Source organism: Dioscorea cayenensis, chromosome 3 (genome assembly GCF_009730915.1).
Source record: "Dioscorea cayenensis subsp. rotundata cultivar TDr96_F1 chromosome 3, TDr96_F1_v2_PseudoChromosome.rev07_lg8_w22 25.fasta, whole genome shotgun sequence".
Taxonomy (NCBI): domain Eukaryota; kingdom Viridiplantae; phylum Streptophyta; class Magnoliopsida; order Dioscoreales; family Dioscoreaceae; genus Dioscorea; species Dioscorea cayenensis.
Window position 1 is genome coordinate 8,411,424 of NC_052473.1, and position 10,831 is coordinate 8,422,254.

Below are 10,831 nucleotides of genomic sequence, written 5' to 3' on the forward strand. Positions count from 1 at the left end.
TATCGCATAAGCACTTATCAAACTCCCCCACACTTAAGCTTTTGCTTGTCCTCAAGCAAACATTAAAACATTATGTGCATCCGTGAAGAAAATATTGAAAGTGTTTGGCCTTAGGTTCACCAAAGTATACAAAAGATAGCATTCTACAAGTAAGGGAAATTTCAACACTAAATACGAAAAATCAATGCACTAGCTAAAAACTTGAAACAAAAAGGATAACAAACCCGAATTTCGTGTAAGTGTGTGAACTCACTCAAAACACCCCCAGTTATGCTCCTCAAAGTTCTAAGTGCAAGGGACTTATTTATCTACACAAGTGAAAAAAATTTTAGAAGATGGTAGTAGCTTCACACATCCTCTAAGGTAGCCCTTTCCAAAACGGCCGCTAAGGTGGCTTTCACACTTTCGAGGCGGTAGCTCTTTCTACCCGGGTGGTAGCTTTCACTCATCCTATGAGATAGCTCTTTCTCTCATTAGGGCATAACTAATATCTGACTTGGGAGAGTAGCTTCATACTTCATAGGTGGTAGCTCTTTCCGCCCAACAATTCAAATAAACAATAAAACTATTTTGTTCCTAGCACAAGAAAAATAAACCTAACTAGTCCTTTTTAACATCGAACATGAGTTTTCCAATAGAGTTCAAAAGAGTGAGTAGTGCACTAAGTGTAAATCGGGCAAAAATTCCTACAAATTCAAGCAAGAACTAGAGCATGAAACCATTCAATGTTAACAATTCTCCTAGACTTACGAATACAATCATTGCAACTAAGGTGAACCGCCATTGGCTATGTGAGCATATAACAATCAAGAACAATAAAAAAAGATGTGTGCACTATTAAACTCCCCCCCACACTTAAGTTGTAAATTGTCCTCAATGTACACATGCAAGCTCACTCATAATGTATATCAATGAAAAATATATGTGGGAGAAGCAATCCAAACAATACTCCCCTGACTCCTAGTGTTGCGTTTGATGGAGCTAATTCATTGGGAGTAGTGTTCTAACGGGTTGTGAAGCTCACACGGCCAAGTGCCAAAGCACCTTGGCTGTGCCCATGACTAAGTCTCAATTTCCAAGAAGACAAGACCATCTGCACGCATACACGAGGGGGTTCAGTGAAGCTCAAGAAAAACAAAAAAATAACTCGAGTGTATAAAAAGATGAAACAATGAATACAACTCGATAATGCAAAATAACATAAACTCGGAAGGAAAAAAATCCTTTATGAGTGAACAAGTCTAAAAAAACAAGAAAAATAAGATAAAAGTAAAAATGCATGAAAGTAAAAAGAAAAGTCAAGTGTCGAAGTCGCTCGGGAGCTCCCTCTGTGTCAGCATTCTTGTCAAGTGGAAGCATATAGTCGGTCCTCTGGTGCTGAGGGAGCTGACGGGCCCTGAAGGGTCCTCGTGCCCGCAGGGACAAATGATGAGGCAACGTCTCGCTCTAAGATCTGCTGTAAAATGTCAAAACGTGCCATGAACTCTGTGTACTGAGTGGCCTGCGTAGCCCTAACCTCAGCAACCTCGGCTCGGACCACTCCTATAGCATTCTCGAGCCTCTCAAAGAGATCATTGGCTCGAGAAGGTGAAAACATCCGCACTGGAGGTGGTTCCTCGGCCGCTGGAGGTGCCTCGGTGTCCATCGATGCGGGCTAAGGCTCGGGGGTGGGCTGAGATGCTCCGGCGTCATCACCCTCATCCTCAGCTATCTCGTGGGTGGTAGAACTAATGCAAAAACCCCCGTCCGAACCACTCCGCGACCATGCCCATCAACCCGCATCGTCTCTAGACCCGGGGGAGCCGGTACACTCTGTCTTCTCGGCCCCGTGAATCGAATCCATGAGACCCATGCCCAGAGACTAATCTCGTGAATGTAAGGACACGAGAAGATTGCTCCCAGTCTAGTGTACTGTCCCTGATGCCTGATGTAATCAGCCAAAATGTACCCCAAGTGTATCGGTATGCGCTCTACCATTGAGTACAAATACAGCAACTCCTAGCGGCTCAAGACACCAGTACTATCGCCACGGCCATTCACCGACCTACTCATGATTGCGTGCGGTATCCATAGGGCTGGCCGGAAAAGGCACGTGGCCTTGGAAACCCAGAGCTCGATCGACCTCGACCGCATAGCATTCGTCAAGCTCTCGCGGGGTCAAGGTTCCAGGGATAATCGGTGAGGTAACTGCTGCGTACTCCCTCGTAACTGTGAATGCCCTAATCGTATAAGCCAAGTAATATGGAGAACTGCGTAATGCTCAGACTATGGTGGTGTCCAAACATTCTGAACTGAACGGTGCCTAAACTGTCGAAGCTCGCATACACCCTATCAAACTCGAACGAGGAGAGCACCTCCAGTGCAAAGGCTCGGATGGCTGGCTCTCTAATTGTCAACAACTGCCGCCAACCCCCCTCTGAAACAAGTTCCTCAATCTTCTCAGCGAACTCATCTCCCTGCTGAAGATCTCGTAATATAGTCGTGTCCAAGAATCGAGTCTGTCCGAAGCGGAGTCTCGATAAGCGCTAATAACGGGCTTGATGTTCGGGAATAGCAAATCGCATTCCCTCGGGCTATGAGGATGACTCACGTGGCCTCTTATCAGCTTGCTTCTTTGACCTAGGTGCCATGATCTGCAAAATTTTAAACAAAATTTGTCAAACAAGTTGATAAAATAATACTGCAGAAATCCACACGGTCGTGTGGAATTTCCGCACGCCCGTGTGGATCCACGGGGCGTGACAACCGCACGGCCAGGCATCATCAATCCAAAAATACTACTCAATAATATCTCTAACTTCGTTCTAAACGTAATTCATTGTTCCAATTAAAGAAACGAGACATTGTTGACTAGATTAAACAATAGAAATCATGAATTGATGAAGAAGATGAAGAAAATGAATTTACTGACGAAGGGAAGTGAGAAAATAGAAAGCCAGCCGGAAACTTGCTAAAATCCCACCAAACTGGCGCAAGGAACTCGGAGAATGTTGTGAGAGTGTTTTTAAGGGAAAAGGAGTCGTGAAGAAGGAGAGAAATCATCCCCTTTTTAAAAAGAACTCGCGACTTTTGACGTTCTGTGCATCCACACGGGCGTGTGGAAATTCCCTACGCCCGTGTGCCTCACTTCAAAAGCTCCACAGGGGCGTATGCACGCCCCTGTGTGCTCTCGGAAAAAACTGTCACTGACTTAAAACGATCTTCCACGGGCGTGCGGAAAATAACCACGCCCGTGCGCCAGACCCACAGGGGAAGACGCACGCTCCTGTGGCTTTCTTGGTTATCCGAGAAAAATATCAAGTCGCCCAAACGCATGGGTATTCACAGGCCTCAACTCACAGGGGCGGCTGTACGCCCTTGTGTTTTCTCGGTATGGAGGAAGCAACCTGCAGAGTTTCACACGGGTGTGCGGAAATTACCCACGCCCGTGTGTGGTTCACAAGGTTGCCCACAGGGGCGAGTCCACGCCTCTGTGTATTCTCGGGAAAATCTGCCCAACTCTGCAGGAAGGCACACGCCCGTGTGGAAATTACCCACGGGCGTGTGCTAGTCGCATGGTCATCTACAGGGGCGGCCGCACGCCGCTGTGCCCTCTTTGGAATAGTTCACAGTACACATCCACGGGTGTGTGGAATTTCCACACGCCTATGTGTTTTCTCTGGATGACTTAGAAAAACCTGCAGGCTCTGCAGAACTAGCCTGAACATGTTTACACACTCAGAGCCTGCCCTATTGTGCAAAATATACCAGATAAAAACACAAAATAGAACTCAAACGACCAAACTTTGCCAATTCTCAACAAAACATACAATGAATTCTTTTTAAAAACCCACAATAAAATCACAGCACAAGCACTCAAAAATTTAAACACCAACACTTAACAATTTATTCATGCAAGCAAACTAAACTAAAGGGTACGACAATAGTAAACACTTGGGTTGCCTCCCAAGAAGCGCTTGTTTAACGTCACTAAGCTTGATGTATCTTTCTTACATCACGGGGGTTCATGAATGAAGGTTGCCCTCTTACCCATAACTTGAAAGTATGATGAGCAAAGTCTCTTGAGGGTAGAGGGTGTACTATCGGGCTTCGGACCGCCTATTAATTGTTCGTCTAACTCCCTTGGCTCATGTACGTCTCCAACAGTCTTGGGGCGTTTTCGGTGGCGTCTTCGAGCCCTCTTCATTTTTCGGAGCACCTTCTTCAAAATTCCCGGGGGTAGATGTTTCCTCTCCTGTCGAACCAAGCATCAGTACTTCTTCAATGCTCTCCTCTTGGTCGAACAAACCTTCATACGGATCCGGGTTGAACATTTCCTGTATATATTCATCAACAATTTCATCAGTAGTGTCTAGAAAATACAAAGTATCATCAAAATCGATAGAATGCCGCATGGCTTCAGCAAGGCGGTAAGTGAGCTTATCGTCTCCGACTTTCAATGTGAGCTCTCCGCCGTCCATGTCAGTCAATGCTTTGGAAGTCCGCAAGAACGGTCTCCCAAGTATCAAGGGTACATCTGCATCCTTATCAACATCTAGCACTACAAAGTCAACCGGAAAAATATACTTGTCCACCTTGACAAGTACATCTTCAATGATGCCTCTCGGATGTCGTACCGTTCGGTCCACCAATTGTAAAGTCATCCGAGTAGGCCTAGGCTCACCCAAGCCTAGCTTTTGGAAGAAAGTATATGGCATGACGTTGATACTTGCCCCCGAATCTGCCAATGCTATTTCCTCACCTAAGTTGCCGATGTTACACGGAATAATGAAGCTTCCCGGGTCTTTCTTCTTGTTCGGCATGTTCTTTTGTAACACCGCCGAGCATGAAGCATCAAACACCACTGAAGCACTCTCCTCAAATTTCCTCTTGTTGGTCAATAGATCTTTAAGGAACTTCGCATACTTAGGCATTTGAGCCAAAGCCTCAACAAAAGGAATGTTGATGTGGAGTTGCTTGAACAAACTCGAGGAACTTCTTATCTTGTTCATCCCCTTGGTCATTCTTCAATCTAGAGGGATAAAGGGATTCTTGGCGTGAAAGGTGGGGGTGCCACCTCTTTCTCCTTGCTTGCTCCCTTGTCAACCTCTATGACCTCGGGTGCGTGTTCTTTCGGCTTCTCACTCGGAAGCCTCCCTTCAACCTCACGACCGCTTCTCAAAGCGATCGCCTTCACATGTTCTCTCGGGTTGGTTTCCGTGTTGCTTGGTAAACTTCCATGTGACCTTTCGGAAAGAGATTTCGCAATCTGCCCCACTTGATTTTCAAGGTTGTGCAAGGAGGCGGTGTGATTGCGAAGTGTAGCCTCGACTAATTCAAACCTTGTATTTGCTGATTGAACAAATCTAGCCAAGTGCTTCTCCAAATCCGTCATTCGGGTTTCCAAACCTGAAATTCTATTTTCAACTTGAGGGGCTTGTTGTTGTTGTTGGAACCCCGATGGCCCCATGGTCTTCTGTGGTCCTTGATTACTCCATGAAAAGTTAGGATGATTCTTCCAACCTTAATTGTAGGTGTTGCTATATGGATTCCCTTGAGATCTCATTCCATTACCTACAAACTCGACATTCTCAACTGAAGAAACATCACCAATGATGATCGGACAATCAGAGGGAGCATGTCCTCCACCACAACCGGTGCAATTGGTTACGGCCGCAACTCTATTCGAAGCTATAAGATCTAGCTTCTTACTCAAACTCTCCACTTGGGCGCCAATGAAGTTACCGCATTAATTTCATGGAGACCGCCACCTTTTTTTCTTCTCTAGCGTTCCCATTTGGTAGCTATTTAACCCCATTTCCTCAATCAATTGACGAGCCTCGTTGGGGGTCTTGCTACCTAAGGTACCTCCTGCCACCGCATCCAAGAGTTGCCTTGTACTCGAGTTCAAACCATTGTAGAAGGTTTGAACGATCATCCACTCCCGGAATCCTTGTTGCGGACACTTGCGCAGGAGTTCCTTAAACCGTTCCCATGTCTCAAATAGAGACTCCAATTCCAATTGCATAAAGGATGAGATCTCATTCCTAAGCTTGGCTGATTTTCTGGGAGGGAAATAACGGGCTAGAAAAGCATCTACCATCTCCTCCCATGTAGTGATTGATGCCCTAGGCAATGAGTGTAGCCACTGCTTTGCTTTCCCCTTTAAGGAAAATGGGAAGGCTCTCATTTTGATGGCATCATCTGTCACACCATTTATCTTCAGCATGTCACACAGCTCGAGGAAGCTCTCTATGTGACTGTTTGGATCCTCATCGGCCAAACCATTGAATTGTGCGGACTACTGCAGCATATGGATGAATGCCGGCTTTAGCTTGAAATTCTGAGCTGTAATTGGGGGATGCACAATACTCGATTGTGTTCCCAATATTGAAGGTCTGGCATAATCGGATAGTGTCCGTTGTTGCTCATTATGTTCCGCCATGTTGTCAGATCCTTTTACTTCCAAATCAATTTGGATTAAAGTTGTTCTTGTCTGAGTTCTTTCCCTTTCCTTCTAAAGTGTATGCGTTCAAGCTCAAGGTCTCCTTCAATCAATATTGATGGATTCCCTCGGGTCATAACCTAGAGCTGCACCAAAAGTAAAGAAAAAGAAAATCAGAATGGTGATAGAATAAGAAGATATGGAATAGAATGTGTGGTGAAATAGCTAAGAAAACAAAGTGCAAAGTATCTTTAAACGCCTAGCTCCCCGGCAACGGCGCCAAAAACTTGACAAGGTCCCCTTGCTTATATCCTGCAAGTGCAGGAGCTTGTCGAAGTAATAATCCCGGGTAAACGGGGTCGAATTCACAGGGAGTTGGGATTGAAAATACTTAATTTGATTTTTAGCTATGTGGAATATCAATAGTGATAAGTGTGAAATTGATTCAATTCTCAACAATAAAAACAACAAGTGAAAGAGCAAAAGTAAGAAGAGGGTAAGGCAATCGATAAAGAATGGGGTACTCGGATAATGCTTTACCTAGGATGATCATTTCAAGTGCAAAAACTCTCTATTATGCTTCCTAATCAATGCAATGGTGAGTCTTGGAAATCCTTACAAACATAGTCCCAAATCTAAGGTCAACTGTGCCTAACTCTATACATGTCCCGGAGGAGAAATCGAACAATCTCAACACCTCGCACTCGCATAGAGTTGCAATGAGCTCTAGGGATTCCAAGTGATAAATCTCTTCCTAAATATAGACCTACCCCTTTGGTCCAGATGGAAGGTCCCTAGCCACAATTAAGCCCTAGATACTAAGATCCTCTCAACGCTTCACTCTATTGCACGCACAACTAGGCCCCAGCGGAGGTTCATCCCTTAGACCATTCACTCCATTATGTCTGCAAAGAACTCGAGGAACGGAGGTAGAATCTATCACACGGAGGGGAAAGGGGACGCTCCTGTACTCTCGACTCACCCTCTCAACCCTTTCCAACCTAGCTTTGTCTAACGCTAGTGGTGTGTCACTCACTCACAAGGTTACCAGCAAGAACTCTCAACCCTAGTGTCACTCTAGGGAAATGTTCATACAATCAAGCATTCAAGGTTGGAACTCACAATAAACATCAATTTATTGAAAGCATAATAAAGAAGTTCAATGAAACAAATACATCCTAGGGTTCACAATCATCCCAGTACCCACTAGGGGTTTAGCTCTCCATGGAGCTTAATACAATCAAAGAAATCGAATGTAAAAGCAATGAATCCATAAAGAAACCCCCTCGATGGTCGTGTCAATGGTCTTGTGGAGAGTCCTCTACTCGTCGTCCAAAGATTTCTTCGTCCGGTATAGGATACGCCTCGATCGAAGCTCCCCTACCAACCTTCTTCCTAATGAAATAACGATGTCAGAGCCGTAGAACTTCCCCAAAACCTTGGCCAATACCCCTCGAAACCCTAGCCAAGTCCTCTCACAAGTTGGGGAAAAAGATGGAGAAAAGAATACCAAAAATCGAGGGCTGAATCGGGACTTTTAAATAGAGGTCGAATCGGGCAACTCCACCGGCGTGGACAATACAGCGCCCGTCGCGAAATTTCACACGGCCGTGGATAATTTCCACACGCCCGTGTGGATTCTCTGTTTCTACGATTTTCAGGCCCTTGGGAATTGACAAGATCCCCTTGCGTAAGGTCCCTAGCCACAATTAAGCCCTAGATACTAAGATCCTCTCAACGCTTCACTCCATTGCACGCACAACTAGGCCCCAGCGGAGGTTCATCCCTTAGACCATTCACTCTATTATGGCCGACAAAGAACTCAAGGAACGGAGGTAGAATCTATCACGTCGGAGGGGAAAGGGGACGCTCCTGCATGCCTCTCGACTCAAGGAAATACTCCCTTTCAGATGCTATGCCAAAAATACTCCACGAGATCCACTTTTCATAGAGGTAACATAAACGGACACACGTTTATGCCGTGGATCGCTTTGCTTCTTCAATGACGGATAAGTTGATGGAGATCTTGTTCTATGTGCATAAGTCGGAATGTTTGAGTGTGACTCGCCTTGTGCCCCTCAAATGGTTGTGCAAACTCAAATACGGGGAGGTTGGCACACACTCTAGCATCTCGCATCCCGACTTATATCTTCGCGTTTGAACCTTAGCAAGATTTCCTCCAAAAATCGAGTGCATTGTGATCCACATTGGCTTCTTTCCTTCATAATTGGTTTCACAACCCTACCCGCATAAAAGTAACATAAAAACACACATATTAATGCAAAAACCCGAGAAAAGTAATACTCAACATAAGGAAAGAATGCTTCGCATTCATATCACACAAGCACTTATCAGGAATATGACCCACTCATGCGTGCGTGAGTGGTTTATTACTTGACGACCAAGTGCGCTTGCGGGTGTTCACACTCTGTGTCGATAAGTATCCATAGGGAGTAGGTAATAAAAAATACTTAAATTATTTCTTAACTAAGTGAAAAGTGAATAATAGTTGTGTAACAAGATGTAATGTAGGCAAAAGAAAAAGAGACAAGAGAGAAGGCACAAGTAAAGGGGGAGGTAAGGCAATCAATATAAATAGGGTACCCGGATAATGTTCCGCCCAGGACAATCGTTTCAAGTGCAAAAACCCTCTAATATGCTTTCTACATAATGTATTAATGAGTTGTGGAGATCCTTCAATACATGATCCCAAATCTAAAGTCAACCATGCCTAACTCTATATATGTCCCGGAGGAGAAATTAAACAATCTCTCAACCTCGTACTCGTATAGAATCACAATGAGTTCTAGGTATTCCAAGTGATAAATCCTCTTCCTAGGTGTAGGCCTTACCCTTTGGTTCAAGTTGAAGGTCCCTAGTCACAATAAATCCCTAGGTGCTAAAATTACTTCAACGCTTCACTCCGTTGCCTCTGCAACTAAGCCCCAGCGGAAGGTCATCCCTTAGCCTATTCACTCTACTATGACCTAAAATAACTCGAGGAAATGGAAGTAGGATAAATCACATCGGAGGGGAAAAGGGACACTCGGCTACCTCTCGACTCACCCTCTCAACCCACCCCGATCTAGCTTTGTCTAACTCTCATAGTGTGTCACTCACTCACAAGGGTTACCAATAAAAATCCTCAGCCCTAGTATCACTTTAAGGGAGTATTCACACAATCAAGCATTCAAGATTGGAACTGAATTAAAACATCAATTAATGAAAGCATAATAACAAGGTTTAATGAAACAAATACATCCTAGGGTTCACAAATCCATGTGCCCACTAGGGGTTTTAGCTCTCCATAGAGCTAGTTAAAATCAATGAAATCTAATGTAAAAACAAGTAATCCATAGAAACCACCTGGATAGTCGTGACGATGGTCTTATAGAGAAGCCTCTACTCGTCCAAGGGTCCCTTTGTTCGGCCTAGGATACACCTCGCCGGATCGGTGTTGACGAAAGCTCTCCCACTAACCTTCTTGCAAATGGAGCGCGATGTTGGAGCCGTAGAACCTCTCCCAATCCCTAGCCAAGACCTCTCTAAACCCTAACTGCCAACCTCTCTCAAGTTGTGGAAAAGATGGAGAAAAGAATGTTGAAATCGTGTCTGAAAATGGGCTTAAATAGGGCTGGAATCGGGCATCCACACGCCCCTGTGGATTTAACACATGGCCATTAGAATTTCCACACGGGCATGGATAATTTCCACATGCCCGTGTGGATTCTATGGAATTCACTTTTCTCAGCCGGCTGTGAACAGTACTTGCTACAATGAATTGCTACAGGACCGGCCTAAAACACTCCTAAATCCATGTTTTCATCGAGGTAACGTAAACGGGCCTGATAAAAGTAATGCTCATCATAAGGAAAGAACACTTCGCATTCATATCACACAAGAACTTGTTAAACTGCCCCACACTTAAGCTTTTGCTTGTCCTTAAGCAAAAATTAAAACATTAAGGCATAGATGAAGGAAATACTGGAAGTGCTTGGCATTAGGTTCACCAAAGCATACAAAGATAGCATTCTACAAGTAAGGGAAGTTTCAACATTAAATACTAAAAATCAATGCTCTAGCTAAAAACTTGAATAAAAAAGGATACGAACCTGAAATCATGTAACTGTGTGTAAACTCGCTCAAGTCAACCCAAAGTATACTCCTCAAAGTTCTAAGTAAAAGGGACTTACTTATCTACAAAAATTTATGAAAATTTGAAAAGATGTTAGTAGCTTCACACATCCGCTAACGTAGCCCTTTCCAAAGCGGACGTTAAGGTGGCTTTCACACTTTTGAGATGGTAGCTCTTTCTACGGGGGGTGGTAGCTTTCACTCATCGCACGAGATAGCTCTTTCTCTCATTAGGGCATAACTAATATCCGACTTAGGAGAGTAGCTTCATAC

The 10,831-nt window shown here is 44.5% G+C and overlaps 1 non-coding gene across 1 annotated transcript; it reads left to right on the plus strand.

The window, feature by feature from the left end:
* The first annotated feature begins 5,927 nt into the window (after positions 1–5,927).
* On the plus strand, positions 5,928–6,034 carry LOC120257816. Its single transcript, XR_005535900.1, has one exon. It is a non-coding gene; the product is annotated as a small nucleolar RNA R71 (small nucleolar RNA).
* The last annotated feature ends 4,797 nt before the right edge of the window (positions 6,035–10,831 follow it).